Below are 17,020 nucleotides of genomic sequence, written 5' to 3' on the forward strand. Positions count from 1 at the left end.
ACATTACAACACACGCACATGGCTAAGCAAACTGCGTGGATAAGAACAGTGCGCCCTCAGAAAGTCTCTTAGCCAGCATTTAGCGCCCACTTGTTTGCTCACCGTTGAAGAACCATCCTATGGTGGTTCCCTGTGCTAACCCGCCAAGGCTCCCAATGTTCCTAGGGGCAGAAACTACCAGTTTTCCACATCTTCATAATTTGTGCCTACTTAGTCACATTCATCAGGCACAAAGGCCCAGGGTTTCAGCCGCCAAGTCTCCCTCAGAATGTTTCACCCCTACCACCCAGTGCACTCAGGGTTTCACCTTTAAAGCCCCCACCGAATGCCTTCCACCATTTGTTTACAGCAGTGACTGTAACACTGTCTTAAACTTCCCAACTACTTGTGGGCAAGTTGCACAGAGGTCCTGGCAGCATGGGGTGACCCTGTCTAGAGTCCTGCCTGCATAGTTCTCAACCAAATTTGCTCTTGGGGGTATTTTGCAATGTCAGGGGACATTTTCAGTTGTCACAATTGGTGGGATTGGGTGGCCGTGGGGGTGTCACTATTTGTCTAGTAGTACAAGCCAGGGATTCAGCTACACACCCTGCATAAGATAAGCAGGCACAGTAAACAAGATTAGGTCCAACATGTTAATAGTCTGGAGTTGGGAAGTTCTGTCTCAGGTGGTTCATTAGCTCAGAGAATGCACAGATTGCCTGCCTCGCTTTTGCTTTGTGTCACCTGGTCCACAAGTGGTCACAATTCAGCTGTCTTCATTATTCACAAGGCTAAATATAGCATCCAAAGCTACCCTCGGAGTCGTACAGACACTGCTCTTGTAAGCCAACAAACCCCTCTAGCCTCTTCTCAGAAGTGCCTTCCTCACTCCAAATGTTTCCCAACAACCTCCCTGCCAGCATGGCCGCCAGCCACAGCACAACTGGATGTCTGTCATGATCACTAGTCCAAATCCTCCGGCAAGAAGGTTGGCCTGACACACCCCAGCTCCAGAGTCCCGTTCCACAGACACCAAGTCCAAGTGAGCCTAAATCAATTTTCTACAGTGCTGCAAGCCCAACCCAGATTGGATGTCTGCACACAGCCTCTGCCCCTTCAGGCTGCCTAGCCAATGAAGGGTCCCAGAACCCAGACCCGCCCCTACAGCGTTCTCCCTCTGTCCCCTCACACTCTGAAGGTGGCTTGGTTGAGTTATGTGACAGCTTCTGTGCAAGAGAGTGCAGGAGCTGTCAAAACTGGTAGTGTGGCCATCAGTGTCTGGGAAAAACAAGAGGACGGACCAAAAAGAAACGAAGAAAAAGGAACAAGGAAGGGACTTCTTCCCAGACTTCACCCCAGCCGTGAAACCCAACAGCTGGCTCGGGCTTAGAAGTTGTAGTTCTGACACAAACTGCAGCCAGAGCACACAGTTCGAGGGTCTGAGAGTTCAGAACATTATTGGGAGAAAGGCAGCCACGTGCGTGGACGACGCAGAGGCCACAAGCAACCCTCTGCTCGCTGAGCCAGACCCGGGTCGGGAAAGGGCTGCACCGTACGCAGGCCGCACTGTCACTTGAAAGTATAAGAAGGGACCCCGGGGTGCTGAGGTTAGCAGCGGGCCGGCAGGCGACAGCCTTACCGGGCTGCAGGAAGGTAGCTCCTCCGTCCGCAACGCAACGCCTCCGCGCGCTCGCCCCGCTGCGAGCGCTCCGCACACTCTCCGCTTCTGTTTACCTTCTAGCCCGGGTGCGCACGCCGCGCTCCGCTTGCCCCGCCTCCGAGCCCTCCCATTGGCTGAGCCGCTGTTTGTTAGCTGCCCCGATGCCACAGGACGCAGTGGGAGCGTGCTTACCGCGTGCGCAGCTCACAGCCAATAGGGACTGAGGGTGGAATAAAAGCAACCAATGAGAGGCCGCCCTTGAAGGCCGCGGTCCCTAATCTGCCTGTTAGCTGTCTTTTCTCCCGGGCAGGGAAAAAAGCCTGCAGTTGTTCTGCGCCTGCGTTCTGAAGATTGACAAGCGTTCACCTGGCAGCCACGTGAGGGTCGCCTGGGTACCGACGCTAGCTCAGCTTCCTAGGGGTCGGGCCGGGAAGACCTCAGAAGTTTTGATGGGACCACAGAGGAACCCCCCAGGCCCCCGCCCCAGGACCTAGACTAGGCCCGGGTTGGTTTTTTGGTTTGGTTTGGTTTGGTTTGGTTTTTTGCCATGTGATGAGGCTTCTGCCTGGGTTCCTCCAAAAGCACTTGGCCTAGGGAAGTGTTATGGCGCTGACACCAAAGTTCTATACCCTTCAGCTCTGTATTTAGACTAATTGTGCTTGCTTATTATGAGCGCCAATAAAAAAACAATCCTTTTCCAAGGTGAAAAACAGCCCTGAGGAGTGCACTCAACACACACAACATTGACCCACAACATCCCTAAGGGACTGCTGACCCAGAAAAGATAGGGTTGCGACAGGTCCATGCCACCTTTGTACCAAATGGGAGAAAATACCTAGCCTTGGGGCCTTTCCAAGATGCTTCCGTGCCAGCTCAGCCCTTTCGCCCAGCAATGCTAGGCCAGCTTCCCTCTAACGAACCTAAGACAATCGCTCGCTTCTCCCATGGTTTATTTTCCGTTTTTCGACAGATTGATATGATTTGGACCATGTTTCAAACAAAACAAAACAAAAACTCTGAAAGTATTCTCTATGCTTACTGTCTCCACTTCTTTTTCCATCCTTCTCCACAAAATCAATCTAATAAGGCTTCGATAGTTCGGATCTTGAATATTTTTTCCTCAAAGACCACTTTGGTCCCAAAGGGAAGTAGGCATAGGGAGGCTGTCAAACATTTAGGAAGTATGGCCTGATGAAAGAAAGTCACATCACTGAGGTTGTGACTTTATAGGGAATATTAGGACCTGGGAGCCTTCTCTGCTCCCATGAGAAGCCAACAGCTACCATGAGGTGAGCAGCTCTGCCCACTACACCATCCTACCATGACTTGCTGCTTCATGAGAGACCCCAAAGTCACAGCCCAATGGACCAAGGCCTAAATAAATCTTTCCTATTTCTAAGTTGGTTATCTTGAGTATTTTGCTGCATTATAGAAAGCTAAGGCTTTTCTGTTTAAAATACAGGCTTTAAGCATGCAGATTGCTAGTCTGATCAAAACTGAGATGGGCTCTGCCATTATTTCTTGAGTCTCTCTGCCCAGGCTTATTTCTCCAAGACTCCCACTGTCTGTACTCCTATCCTTGGTGTTAGTCCCTGGGGTTGACGCTCTATTCATTTTCCTTCTTTTCCAAGCTGGGATAATGTCCATGGACTTATTTCCAGGGGTGGTCTTTCCCCAGCCTGCTCGGCTCCACAGGTAAACTAGTCACTTCACTCACCGTGGGTTTCAACCCCAACACATCTTATTATTCTTATTGTTTCCTTGTGTCTCTATTTTGGGGCACATCATTCTCCTACTTTTGTCTTGGTTTATTTTTTAGACATGCTTCCGATCAGTTCTTTGAATGTTTTTGAAATAGATGATCTAAGGGTTTTGCCTAGATAGTTAGCCCAGGATCTTTTTTTATTTCCTCTGTGTTTATTACTGTAGCTCTGTGTGTCTTGTACTGCTGTTAAAATCTGGCTATCTTAACACAACATGGCATCTTTGGAAATCAGATTCTCCCCAGGAGCCCTTATAATTGTTGTTTAGTAACTTTTCAAAACTAATATGGGAAGTCTGTGGGGTGTGTGTGTGTGTGTGTGTGTGTGTGTGTGTATTATGTGTGTGACTATTAACACATCTACTTGGCTTACTGATCAGGTAAGAGGATGGACACAGATTTTCCTAAATGCCTGGAACCAGCAAGTTACCTGCCTCATACCACTGGTTGCTTGTTGGGGCCTGCCTTCAACACTCAGCCAAAAGGTTGACAACTCTACCTTAACCTAAACTTCCTGCTTGCACAATCTCTGGGGCACTCAGAGGTGAAGGCTAAGGGCCTCCGCCAGTTCTTCCTGACCGTAGCATGGCCCAAGCACAAGCATATGTGGACATGTCAGTCACTTCAAGATTTTGATTAGTCTGTGTTTACCCAAACTACGGAAGACAGCTGAGCTACACAGTTAAAGATGGTTAAGGCTTAAGTAAAAATGAGGACTCTTTAAGGGGGCCCTCCTTTTACCCCCAGGTCGTCAAAGGATGGCAGTTTTGTAAGGAGAAGGCTTCATATTCCCAGCTTCGTTTTGCTCCCTGAGGTGGTAGCCTGGATGCCCCAGGGATGCAGGTTGTTGTTTTCAAGACCTCCATGCAGCTGGTGTGAGTAAGGGGCTAAGAATAGAGCAAGCTGAAAACTCTAGTTTGCTACAAACATTCTGTGAGTTGCCAAAGTTTGAAGAAGAAGAAGGAGGAGAAGGAGGAGAAGGAGAAGAAGGAGAAGAAGAAGAGGAGGAGGAGGAGGAGGAGGAGGAGGAGGAGGAGGAGGAGGAGGAGGAGAAGAAGAAGAAGAAGAAGAAGAAGAAGAAGAAGAAGAAGAAGAAGAAGAAGAAGAAGAAGAAGAAGAAGAAGAAGAAGAAGAAAAGATTCAGTTTTCGCCAGCTTCTCTGTTATCTCTGTGGAGGACAGACATTCCATGCCTTCGCCATTTTCCACCTCCTTAGTAGAGTTCTTTGGCTTAACCCTTGAATATCATCCACCTTGACACTCATCCCCTGCCCTTTGGCTGTCAAACTATTGAAACGATAAACCTCAAGAAGCTGAAATTTCCCCCAGGAGTCTATGCTGGGTGAGGGAAAAGGATGAAGCCTGTTGCCAGCCAGAGGGAGAGTTTGTCTCCTGGAAGACACACAGTTCTGACAGTGCAGTTCCACTGTCTTAGTTCCATGCAGAAGAGGCTGGAACTAAGACAGTGAAGAACAGGACCACACTTGACAGGAGAGCTTAGTTCTGCACAGCTAGGCATTCTATTCAAACCTAAACCTCATGTCAGGAACCTGAAGACTGACTGGGGGTGGGACTGGACCATACCCTTGAGACCACACTGAATACATCTTTTCTGCTTTGCACTAGATGTTTAATTAGCCTGTTGACTAAGACTAGCTTGTTAAGGTTGCCCAGCCCAGGCTCTGACCCCAACAACTCAACACTTCTAAGAACCAGTCATATCTTCCACTGCTGAGACCCGAAACCTTGTCATCCTTGACACCTGCTTCCACCCCACCTCGCATCAAACCCAGCCTGTCTTCGAGCTGACTGCTGAGTCAACCAGTTCTTACCTCAGCATCACAGATGCCCTGAGCTAAGCCAGCATCATTTAGCACCTGCATCATTAAGCAGCTCTCTGGTCCTCTGTCTATTCACATCCACCTACAGTGATCCTTTGTTTTATTCTAAAGCAAAAAGGCAGACCATACCATGTAAATTCTCTTCCTGCTGCTGACTTCCTGTCTCGTCAGAGGAAAGTCCCAAGACCTCACAGACCACAAGACTCAGTATGACCATACCCTGGGGATATTCTTATCTTCAGCTGCTCCACCCCCCCCCACCCCTCCTGTTCTCACTTTACTCCAAAGGCCTCCTCAAAGTGCTCAGAAGTGTGAAGAGCAGTCCCAGCTCAGAGACTGCACGGGCTCTCCCTGTCCAGAATGCCCTTGGCTTCTACCGATCCCTCACAATATGTCACAATATGCTGAAATACAACCCAGCCCGACCCTTATTTGGGTACAGTGTGGGAGGGGGACTCGACACTCCTCTAACTTATTTTCTTTCTGTCTCTGGTGCTTCTTACTACTGGATGTAATCATTTGGTTATCTGGGATGTAAGTTAGTTCCATGAGAGCAGAAACTTTCTCTGGCTCACCATTGGATCTCTGGCAGCTGGCACAGTTGGTGGCAAACTGAAGGTGTTCAACAAAGTCAACATAGCCTGGGGTAGAATCCCAACTCTGTCTCTTACTGCGTGACCCTAAACTAATGAAACTTTGGATGCCCCCGTTTCCTTCTGTATAGCGCTAGTACCCATATCTAATAGGTTGTTGAGAACTAAATAGATAAATATATGCAAGGCGCTGTAGATACTTTGTGCCTGGTATATAGTATATATTAATATAATTTTTACTCAAATGATAACCCGTTCTAATACATATCATATATTCAAGAAGGTACTGCACGCTTTTCCAGAGTTTGCAAAAGTGTTACTATATGGTCTATAGAGACATTGAAACTAAAACTTTTACATTTAAAAAGGCCTATTACTTTCTGCAATTTCAGCTAATTCCTTAGCTATCATACCTCAAGAACGTTCACATTTTCTCAGTGTCCTTACACACAGCTGATTATGGATTTGGACATCTGGAACAACCAAGAATCAATTCATTTGTACTTATGGGGTTTGTGTGTGTGTGTGTTTGTTTTCAACTTGTTTACTTAGTAATTTCATCTTTTACTCTTCATCAACAAGTCAACGTACAGTCTTAGCTTATAATACTCGGCAAGTCAATTTTTACTTACTGTGGGCAAGAGCCTCTTTAAGACAGACTTTAACCTTTCCAGACCTGGAGAAAAAAACTCCTGAGGCGCATTTGCTGAACTATAAATGCCAGGCTCCACATTGCCTTGTTGTGTTCAGAATCAGAATTTCCTTTGACTCCTGGGCCCCGGCCATGCCAACATGCAGCTAAGACTATAAACAAGTCAGGACTGCCTCATGCTTCAAACCGGCACAGGAGGAGCCATTCCAAGAGGGAAGAGCCACTCAGTCACAGCCTGAGTCACGGCCTGGACACCTGCTCTCCACAGCCCAGGGCTCTCAGACGATCTGTATTACAGGAACATGGTCATTTAATAACCCTTTAACTCACTTGATACAACAGGAATTAAAACCTATTCAGGGGCTGGGGATCTGCATCTGTGGTCCAGCACTTGCCACTCATATAAAAGGCCCGAATGCAAAACAGACAAGATTCTATTACTTGAAAAATAAATAAATCAAAATTGCCAGTATACCTGAACCAATACACACTGCCTGAGAAATGCCAGATTAAATAATCACAGGGCTCCCTTCTGCCCTAAAACTTGCCTTCCTGAAAAAAAAAAGTTAAATAATAGATTTATAAAATTCAATTTATTATTAAAATAAGTGTATTATTTAAATTTTAATATTCAAATAAATATTCAAAAACTGTTTTGAATAAAACTTTGATGAATTTATTTTACTCCTTTATCAGGTAATGTAGTCACTTAATTTGTAAACAATTTATTTTTAAAATTTGTGCTGTAGCCAAGATTGGTGCTGCATACCTACAATTCCCAACACATAAGAGTCACAGGCAGATGGCTCCAATAAATCAAAAACCAGACAAGAGTCCCCACCTCCTTACCTGCTTCCCACTTTTTTCCTCATGCCACACCCTCCCATGCAGACATTCCCACTGCTTAGTCTCTTGTTCCTTCATCAGATGACTTCAAGTACACGGGTGAGTGCAAACAGGCACTCAACAAACTTACTACAGACAGACAGACAGACAGACAGACAGGCAGACAGACAGGCACTGTGCTCTGGTCAGCTTCTTTTGTTGTTGTTTTAGTTTTTAATTTTTTAGAGACAGTAGTTCTCTGTGTAGCCCTGGCTGTCCTGGAACTCATTCTGTAGACCTGGTTGAACTCCTATTCAGACATCCACCCACCCATGCCTCCCAGGTGCTGGAACTAAAGGCACGCACCACCACTGCCCAGCCTTTTCATTGGAAAGTAACAGCTTTAGAGACTGGAGAGGGCACTTGCTGCTCTCGGAGCACCTAGGTTTGGTTCCCAGTAGCCACAGTGTGGTTTCCATTGCTCATAACTCCAGTTTTGGGGGATCTGGTGTGTTCTTTTGACCTACATGGGTACCAGGCATTTATATGGTACAGATCCATGCGGCAGAAACCTTCATGGACAGAGCCAGGCAGTGGTGGCACATGCATTTAATTCCAGCACTTGGGAGGCAGAGGCAGGTGGATCTCTGAATATGAGGCCAGACTTTCTAAAGAGAGAGTTCCAAAACAGCCGGGACTACACAGTAAAACCCTGTCTCAAAAAAGCCACACAGACATAAAATAATTATTTTTTATTTTAAATAATAGCTTTAGGACCTGGAGAGATAGCCTAGTGGTAAAGCTCGGGAAGAGTCAATCGCTCCATGAGCATGTACACTTCTGTGCACACAGGTGCACACACACACACACACACACACACACACACACACACTTAAAAAAAAAATAAGGGTCAGGAGAGATGGGTTGATGGTTATGAGCACCCAAGTTTGGTTCCCAGCACCCATGCAGGTGGCTTACAACTGCCTATAACTACAGCTCCAGGTAACCCAACGCATTTTCTGGGGATCCAATGTCATTTTGTGGGAATCCAATGACATCTTGTGGGGATCCAGTGTCAACTTGTGGGGATCATCAACTTCATCCTCTGGGGATCAGTGCCATCGTCTGGCTTCCATGGCCCCTGTACACATGGGGAATACACATAGACACACCTGTATATATATAAATAAAATTTTAAACAAATAAATTTAATAACAACTACATCAATAATAACAGCTTTCAATGCTCTCCAAGTCAGCGTATGGGGCATCTTCACTCTTTTTCTCACGGTTGTATTAAAGGATAAAACATTCTTTTTTTTTTTTTTAATGCTGGATTTTTATTTCTTTCCTTGTCTTTTTAAAATGGCTTATTAGTTTCTATTTTATGTTCACTGATGTTCTGTGAGAGTGACATATTCCCTGAAAGTGGAATTGCAGATGGCTATGAGCTGTCATATGGGTACTGAAAACTGAACCCACGTCTTCTGGAAAAACAGCCAGTGCTCTTAAGCACGAGCCATCTCTCAGCCCCAGTCTCCCTGTCCTGCAGATGGTTTCTGTCCTTCTGCTTCCATAAACAGTGCTGCACTCTCAAGGATGTACCCCTGTTCCCACATTGTAACTACCTTGGACCTAAGGGGGATGGATTGGTGGTGTACAGAGGTAGGCCAGGGCAGAGTTTGCTCCTGCTGTCCTCAGCAGTCTGCAGACCATGGGTCACTGACTCAAGATGATCCTTCAAACCCCTAACTCTTGGAGATGAAAGCATAAAGCTTCATCTGGGGCCCAGGAAGTGTTTAAAATAAAATAATAAAACTTCATACATGTATTCTGTGCTGCTGGGGATGGGACTCAGGGCCATGTGTGTTGCAGCCAAACTATTGCAGGCCAACATCTGAAGTCATAAGGCAGGCCCACATCCAACCCAGGCCTAAAAGAACAACTGAGGAATACCCAACCCTGTTGAACTGCAGCAAGCCTAATCACTGTAATTAGCTGACTACACAATTAGGATTGGTTAAACATGTCTCCCACTCTGCTTCCCACAGCTGGAAACAGCCCGGCTCAGCCCAGCACCTACAAAAGGATGCTCTTCTCTGCATCAGCTCTGCCCGTGCTTGGAGCAAGTGTCTGCCTCCTGGAGGCCACTGCTCTTTCCTGCTGGGTTTCTTTCTTTCCAGCACACTGCTTCACTTAAACATTAGCCAAGGACGCCATCATCTTTGGCTTACTTAGTCCACATTTAAATTGAGATATAACGTATATGTAGCATAATGGGCATATCTTAAGTCTACAGCTCATACATATTTTTTTTTTTAGACAAAGTCTCACTGGGTGGCCCTGAATGGCCTCAGACTTACAGATATCAACCTGCCTCTGCCTCCCAAGTGCTGGGACTAATTCTGGAGCCACCACACAGCCAAATTCTTACAAATGAAGTATGTAACCATCAACATCTTACTCAAAATAAGTTGGATATCCATTATTTTCTTTTGCTTTCTTAGTAATTTTGAGTTTTATTCATTCATCGGTGAAAGGAAACAAGGCAAGATACTGGCGTGTTTAGCTTTCTAGAATTAATATAGTAATTTTCCAGTAGACTCATGATCCCGAACTTTAATTACTCTTAAAATGATATTCTGTAGAGATATTTTAAGCCAACAACATAGCTATTCTGGCGAGGGATCACATTCCAAAGGCCTTCTACGTCTGTGTGATCTGACTGGAATCCAAACATGCCCTTAGTACATGCCCTTAAACCCTCTGGCTAGAATACAGACACACCTTTAAGATAAAATTAGTTTTAGAAGGAAGCAGTCATTTTTGAAAGTGACGTTTAATTGAGGAGTAGACAAAGTGAAGAGCCAGAGAAAGATTTGACAGAATGAGTCAGAGATAGGATACGCCCAACTCTCACAAGAACAGCAGAGGAAGGACTTAGAGCAGACAAGGAGTGAGCTTCCATCAGTTGGGAGTCAGTGCAGTGAGTGCAGTGCAGTGGAGTTCAGTTTGTTTGTGAGTTCCTGAGTGCAGTGCCGGCCAGCAGAGACAGCTGAAGCCAGAGAATAACAAGGAGCCAAAAGATTAGAAAAAAATGATCAGAGTTAGTTTGAAGCCAAGCAGAGCAATTCAGTGAGAAGCTGAGAGAAGCCAGATGGAATCAGTCAGCTTGGAGAGGAGTTTGAGCCACAACTGTTGAGTTGAAACAGCCAGCCAGAGTTCAGAAAGAACTAGAAAGGGTGAGATTATTCATCAGTAAGCCTCCAAGATGACAATTACATCTATCAAGTAAAAGTTACTTTTATAGTATTCCCTTAAATTCTTTGTCCTTGTTTGTTGAAAATGAAAAGAAATGCCTCTTTCTAACTTTGTTCTTTGACAGTTTCATACATGCATTGAATGTTTTCTGATCATCTCTCCACCCTATGTTATTTCCCTACCATTGGTATCAACCCCACCTTTTTCCTGCCTTTCCCTCCCAGATTCATGACTTTTGGGTTTGGCCATGACTTGAGGCTCATTTAATTTAGCCAAGGTCTTCTGTGTGACAAATGGAACTATCCAACGGCATGTGGTGGAGTCACCAGTAGGTACACAACTGAAGGCAATGGCTCCCTTTCTCTGTGTGTCTGTCTGTGGCATCTAGTTCAGCAGTGCAGAGTTCGGTCCCCTGAGCCCCTCTTCCCTGCATGCTTGACTGCTGACCAGCCACTCATGCAGGCTCAGTGCAGGCATGCATAGATGCTGTGAGTTCATGATTACAGTGGCTATGTCTTTCCCAGAGCATTCCCCAGCCCTGCTCCCTACCTTCCAGCCCTTAGAGTCTTTCTGACCCCCTTTCCACAATGTTCCCTGAGCATTCGAACAAAAGGCATACGTGTCTTGTTTAGGACTGATCGCTCACCACGGTTCATTCATTGCACCTTGTATAGCCATAAGTCTCAGCATTCACTGATGTTCAATGGAAAGGGAAGCTTCTCTGAATAAGGACAAAAGGAGCGTTTGTTAGGAATGGTCTCTGGGCTGGGTGGCAGCACAATCTGCAGAACTTCTGATGAAGGCAGGTTGGATCTTGAAAGGTCTAGGGAGAAAAAAAGGAGAAGGTTTTACCATGAGGGGTGGCATGGTGAGGTGGGCAGGCTCCTGGGAAAGCAGGCAGGGTCTTAAGAGACCAAAGGAGAAGAAAGGACCAGCCAGGTTCTACCTGGTAGAGAGGTCTGACCACATCTTCTCATTTGAGATTTTTTCTGTATTTTCTTTTGTGGTATTGGTGATGGAACCTGATACACATATGTGTGCCTGCGTGCATATTTGTGTGTGTGTGTGTGTGTGTGTGTGTGTGTGTGTGCGCGCGCGCGCGAGCGCGCATGTGCATGCCTACATGCATATTTGGGGGGGGGGGGAGGAAGAGAAGGAGGAAGAGGAGGAGGAGAAAAAAGGAGAAGTTTGTCTTTCCAAACAACCCTTCATGCCTCTTTCCAGCCTTCTCTCCTACCTCAACTCCGGGAACTACTATATGTTGATTTAATTTAGGGAAAATAACTGATGATTATGACATGAATTAGGAAGTAGTGATTGTCTTGAAGGGAACCTATGATTCAGCCTCATGCCTTTGAATCCTCTCATTTGGGGGAGGGGCCCTAATCACTGAAAACATACCTGCTTTGTTCTCCTTTATAAAGTGTGGGAAGCCACAAACACCATTACAAGATGGCGCTGGCTACCACTGGCCACCGCCCATGATTATGGATAAACAACCAATGTGCTCATGTGCATAAGAGTTTTTTTGCCGAGTCACTGCCTGGCCCGATGCATATTAATGAGGTACTGGTAGCATAACCAAACAGGTATGGACACGTCACTCCTAGGCCTATATAAGCAGCACCATTTCTGGGCTCAGGGTCTTTCGCCTACGCAGTTAATGCTCTCCCAATAAACGTGTTGCAGAAGGATCCTGTTGCAGCATTATTCTTGCTGGCGAGTCAGGGCGCACGCAAGAATAAAGTCACTGGGTACTATGTAAAAGGTATTTTGTTTTTTCTAAATTAATAAAAATAATACAAGTTCTGGAGACATTTACAGATTTGTGCCCCAAGTTGCAAACAGGAGACTCAGCAAACACTCCAGAGGGTAGGCACCAGGGACAGAGAAGAACTCTGAAGAAGACCTTCATGGGCAGCACATCTTTGCATTGCAGAAAGGAGGCAGAGCAGGGAAGTGTGGACCACAGGCACCAAGCATCAGAAGGCAAGCAGAAAGTACTGCATGATTAGAGCCCCCTGTGGGCACGATTTCACCAGATACCCAGGGGATTTCAACTGATAGCTGAGAACTGACCAAGGACACTGTTTTAGCTAATGGCAGGGAAACTAAAAATTCAATGTGGCCATAGGATAGAGGAGCATAGTCTTGCCCAGCTCCCTCAGGTGAAGTCAGTGATCCTAAGAGGCACGAGCTTCCAAGACTGGGCAGAGCACAGTGCTCCTCTGGCTCTAGATCTTCTCTTTCTTTGCAGTGATGAGACAGGTGTCAGACGGGAGCACCTCAGCTACTTCCCCCACCTCAGTACCCCTCCCCAGGAATGTTGGGCAACCAAGAGTACATGACGGGCATCTACAGAAGGGAAAACAAGCTGTCTCATTGTTGGGTGTGAGGAGCCCCAGAAGGAGAGGGCAGGAGTGCTACTTCAAGGAAGATGCTCCATCCTCCTTCCTACCATAGTCCCTGGGGCTGCTGCTGCCTGAGTAGTTGAATACCTACCTAGAGTGCTGAGCTGAGATGGTAACTCTAGACCAGCAGTAAGCAACACTCTTGACCAAGTTTTAAGTGACAGGAATAGAATAGTCTTCCCTCAAGAGTCCTCCCTCAAGAGCCATACAGTCCTCCAAGCACTTGTATCAGCCACCAGAGTGATGGCACCAGTGGCTTCCATCTCCTACCCTGGACTACATGGGGTATGAATGGAGGTTCTGCGCTTCCGACTGGTCAGGCAAAGAAAAAACATCTCCATCTCCTGGCACCTTGACTTGGATCATCTTGGTTGCTAAGGTAACCATTAGGGCTGTATCACTTGCCTTAGCAAGTGCTCCCAGTAACAGGGGATACCAACTTGGTCCTCAACCCCAACCCCATCTTCCCTGCTCACTTACAATTAGAGACCCACACATCCTCTAGGACCTAACTTAGTATTATCTGCTTAGAATCCCTTAATCAGAAGCAATAGTGGTCTGGCTTCATGGTACTTTGCTGCAGCATTTTCTGGCCTCCTTCTCACATCATACCTAACAGCACAGTGCGGGAGTTTTTCATCTTGTCCTTTTGGACCTAATAGATTATGAACTACACATCTTAATATTCCCCACAGTGCCTTGTGCCTAGAAACTATCCCTTTTATTGTTACCAAGGTGCGGCCTACACTGGAAATATTTAACATCTTCACTCCATCTGTAGCCATGTGTGGGGAATTGCAGGCTGGTCTCCAGTCGAGCTGAGGTCTGAACCCCGATGGTCATAATTCACCTACATGACACGGTAGGCGTTCCCTCATGCTCCTGGAACTCCGGCCCCTGCCTAAGGTCGGTGTTGGGAACCTCTTCTCCTATTCCCTCTCTCCCACAACCCTGGTGACTTTAGCAAAGTAGCTCTGGGGGGGCTCCCCAGGCAGGGCTGCCCCTTGGCCAATCCCTGAAGAGTGGTATAGAGGCATGCCCACCCAGGGATGAGTGGATAGGGTAGGTAGCAGCCCTCCCACGCCTGGCTGACCAGAGAATAGAGAAACTCTGGCTGGGCATTGGGCATTTTTTTCCTATCCCACTTCTCCCCGCCCCCCTCCCCCTTTTATTTTGTTCCCAACAGCCATGATCAGTTTGAATGGTCGATCCCTGGAGTGGAAGAGAATTCCAAACTCTTGCTGAGATGGCAGGTCTAACCTCAACCTGTCAGCATGGAGCAGGCCATAGTGGTTGATCCAATCAGAGCCAAGCTCAAAAGTCCTATCCAATGGAAGCTGGAGCTTGTCTCTCCTCAGATTAGCTGTAGCGCAAATTGCTGGTTGGAGCTATCTTGCAGCTATCAATTAGCAAGACTGAAGAGGAATCACAAGGAGTTCAGGGCAGAGGAAAACCAGAATGAGATGGAGCTGGAGCACTGGTTAGAATAAATAAGAAGCCTAATCAAAATATTTAACTTTTCAGCCATGTGAACTCACAAGTCTACTCACGGTTTGTCCGAGCAGAGGGGTCCTGACTAGTATGTTGGGAATTACATGGTTAAAGTCCAAGGTCTGGTGCGGTATCCAAACAGGAGGCGAGAGAGACAGTGTCCAGGCTCATAACAACTCACTGTCAAGAAATCTTAGTGTCCAATGGAAGCTACATTAATCCGTCCCGGGGCAGCTCCTCCAGAGATATAAAGGGTTTCCCGCTAGACTCCCCCTCCTAAAGGTCCCACCATCTCCCAGTGCTGCTACGATGGGGCCAAACTCTCAATGTCTGAGCCCTTAGGGGCCACACTCAGACCTCACAGAGCCTAAATTTTATAAAGAGAAAACACCCCCGGTCCCTGAAAGGGTTATAGCCTCTGATTTTACAAGATTGCACACTCTACAGCAGGGTTTCAACTTTCCTAATGCCGTGATCCTTTAACACAACACAGTCAACCCTCATGTCGTAGCAACCCCCAAACCATAAAATTCTTTCATGCCTACTTTATTACTGCAATTTTGCTACTGTTATGAATCGTAATGTAAATATCTGATATGCAGGACATCTGATATCTGACCCCCCGTGAAAGGGTCATTTGACCCCTCAAAGGAGTCGTAGGACCCACAGGTTGAAAACTGTTGCTTTAAAGCATTTGACAAGATATGGAACTGAGGAATCCAGGTAATTTTTTTTTCAGTGCTAGGAATCAAACCCAGGGTCTTGTACACGGTAACAAGCGCAAAAGCACTGAGCATATTGTAAACCCTCATCCTTTAAAAATAGGTTGTTGTTGATTTAGGTATCTGAGTATTTCTATAATTTTAATCTGAATTCCTTTTTTAAAATGTAGTGTGTGTGTGTGTGTGTGTGTGTGGTGACAGAGAGAGAGAGAGAGAGGCTATGAGTGAACATGTGAGGTGACCTGAGGTAGGTAAAATGCATTCCCTGGATCTAACATTTGATTAAAATAGTTATAGACTGTCTAATGTGGATCCCTCTGGGAGAGCAGCACGCATTCTTAGCCACTGAGCCAACTCTCTAGTCCCTTAAACTGAGTTCTTAAAAAAGTATGTCAGGCTCTACTAAGTGGTAATATAATTTTTTTTCTCTGAAAAACATGTATATTATTTGTGACACCTTTATTGATATTTAAAGAAAGATCAGCTTTTAGCTTAATACTCAATTTGTGTTTCCAGCATATTCTGTGGGAAGCAAAACAGGGTTCTGATCCATGGAAGGTGACAGTGACTTTTGTGATGGCTCCATGCCTCGACCTTATTGACAACTGTGGTTTAAGGTTTTGCAACCTGCTTGTCCCTTGCTTTCTTGGCAAGTGGCTCCATGTCCTCTCTCCAGGGGCCCTGTTCCTTATGAGCTGGGACCATGTCTTGTGCCTCTTTCATAAGCCATGTTCTCCCCATGCCGTGGGGAACACCAGAGCTTCCCCAGAGCTGGTGGACAGCTCATGGAAATTTCCACAGCAGTTGTTCATCCCACCCCCACCTGGGACCTGGCTTATAAGTATGACCGGCCCAAGGACACTGAGCCTGGCTCTGGGTCAGGCTCAAGGTCTATTTACGACTTTTTATCTCAGAGTTGGCATGTTGGCACTTTGTACTCAGGAAACCTCCTGCCCTACTCAGCATAGCAACACAAATCCATATCTGGAAGGAAATTAGGAGGCCAGGCATGCCAGCCTGACCCATCATGGCTGCATGGCTGGTCCACCGTTACCCTATTTTTGTTCATTTATTCTGGTCTGGGGTTTACATCTTTGTTGGGAATGAAGAAAGCCTTCTGCTACCAGATAAACAACATGCTTTTTATATTAACACAGCATCTGATGTGTCTTTATGACATCTTTATGACAGCTGAAGAAGTTCCTAACAAACTCACGTCTCATATGTTTTCCCTTACTGCGCAAAATCTCTCTCCCACATACATCTCTGTGAGCTCAGAGCACTGACAGAATCTGTCAATGAGGTAGCCATAGGGCCCTGAAAAAGCTGCAGGGTGGGGCTGCTCCTAAGCACCTGATGCCAGAGGACAATGGGTGAAGAGCCGCCACCCAGCCTCCGCCCGAGCAGCTGTTGTTCCTCATCCCAGGCAAAAGCCCCGAGCCAGAGAAGCTGAGAACAGAGCTCAGCCCAGTGTTCATACCATGACCTGAGGTACACCGTGTGACTCTTTTGACCTCAGAAGTTTCTTTTGAAGGCCTGTTTACTCCACTCCTAACTTTATTTGATGAGCCCTGCAGTATTCTTTTACCAGTGGATGTGTGTTACACATCATATGCCAACTGGAGCCTTCTAAATAAAATTGGTTCAAACTTCTGCTCTACCCCCAGCAGAAGTCTAAAGTCCTCCGAAGGCCGGCCAGTTCCTGGAGGCAGCCCAAGGCAAAAGGCAAGAATGGCCTTCCATCATCACTGGCCCTGGCTCTGAGCCCCACACCTGCTGAACTCGCATATGACCATCTAGCAAAGCGTGTCCTATCCCTACC

The 17,020-nt window shown here is 46.4% G+C and overlaps 1 protein-coding gene and 1 long non-coding RNA gene across 4 annotated transcripts in view; both read right to left on the reverse strand.

Annotated features, from left to right (window-relative positions):
- Coq8a (coenzyme Q8A) overlaps positions 1 to 1,769 on the reverse strand; it is a 30,783-nt gene extending 29,014 nt beyond the window's left edge. For all 3 annotated transcript variants that reach the window (NM_023341.3, NM_001359269.1, NM_001359268.1), the window contains exon 1: positions 1,622 to 1,769. The gene's annotated coding sequence lies outside the window, so the exon portion shown is untranslated. The remainder of the gene's footprint in view (positions 1 to 1,621) is intronic.
- A 6,048-nt stretch (positions 1,770 to 7,817) lies between these two features.
- On the reverse strand, positions 7,818 to 14,838 carry LOC108167750. Its single transcript, XR_001779569.1, has 3 exons — positions 14,536 to 14,838; positions 11,221 to 11,397; positions 7,818 to 8,455 (listed from the first exon to the last, which is right to left on the reverse strand). It is a non-coding gene; the product is annotated as an uncharacterized LOC108167750 (long non-coding RNA).
- Positions 14,839 to 17,020: the final 2,182 nt, after the last annotated feature.

The sequence above is a fragment of the Mus musculus genome, chromosome 1 (genome assembly GCF_000001635.26).
Source record: "Mus musculus strain C57BL/6J chromosome 1, GRCm38.p6 C57BL/6J".
Taxonomy (NCBI): Eukaryota; Metazoa; Chordata; class Mammalia; order Rodentia; family Muridae; genus Mus; species Mus musculus.